A 940-nucleotide genomic window follows, 5' to 3' on the forward strand; every position below is an offset into this window, starting at 1 on the left:
GTCGCCGGCTCGCCGCCTGCCGGCATCCCCCATCTGTCAGCGCCGCGGTGCCATGCCGGATCCGTCCCCAAGCCTCCTCCCCCAGGCTGATAAGGCGCGGGTATCCGGTGTCCTTGGCCTCGCAATGGGAGCCAGCCGGGACCAGAGGGGGGGAGCCGGTGGGGGCTATCGGGTGACTCAGCCCAGGCCCCCCTGGGGCCGCCCGCTCCCAGCACACAGAAAGGCCTCTTGTCAAATTAAAAAAGCCCCACAATCCCAGCCTGGAGGTTGCTCCAGCAACGGCTCGGCTAAGAAACCAGATTCCCGAGCTGGCATCGCCGATGCTGATAATCCCGGCCTTGCTGCGGCTCTCGTTACGGCCCCGCATCCGTGCGGCCGGGGCAGCCTGGGGCCCAACCCACCACGGCCTCCCCGGCACCGGCATCCCCAGGGGAACAGCACCGGTGCTGAGCCCCCAAACTCAGGCGGGCATGATTGTCTCCCCTTTTTGGCCCCCCGCCCCCCCCTGCAGGGGGGCTGCCGGCAGCTGCCGGCGTAGCGTTGCGGCTTTTCGCAAGAGCCGGGTGGTGCCGGGCTCTTTATCCCAGATTCCAGTCCTAATTTGGGGCTAATTATATCCTGTTCCCTCCGTTTCCATGTCCTGCGCTTCCTGTCCTCGCGGTTGGGAAATGCAGTGGCCGCGCGGCACCCCCACCCACCCGGGGACGGCAAAACCACCCTGTCACCTGGTCCCCCGACCCCGTGCGGCGGCTTTTCGCAAGAGCCGGGTGGTGCCGGGCTCTTTATCCCAGATTCCAGTCCTAATTTGGGGCTAATTATATCCTGTTCCCTCCGTTCTTTTCCATGGCGCTTCCTGTCCTCGCGGTTGGGAAATGCAGTGGCCGCGCGGCACCCCCCCCCACCCGGGGACGGCCCCTGTCACCTGGTCCCCCGTCCCCCG

General features: G+C 66.7%; 1 protein-coding gene across 1 annotated transcript in view; it reads right to left on the reverse strand.

Annotated features, from left to right (window-relative positions):
* S100A1 (S100 calcium binding protein A1) overlaps positions 1-940 on the reverse strand; it is a 3,894-nt gene that overhangs the window by 2,615 nt on the left and 339 nt on the right. The gene's annotated exons all lie outside the window — the stretch shown is intronic.

The sequence above is a fragment of the Aptenodytes forsteri genome, unplaced genomic scaffold, assembly GCF_000699145.1.
Source record: "Aptenodytes forsteri isolate BGI_AS27 unplaced genomic scaffold, ASM69914v1 Scaffold110, whole genome shotgun sequence".
Classification (NCBI taxonomy): Eukaryota; Metazoa; Chordata; class Aves; order Sphenisciformes; family Spheniscidae; genus Aptenodytes; species Aptenodytes forsteri.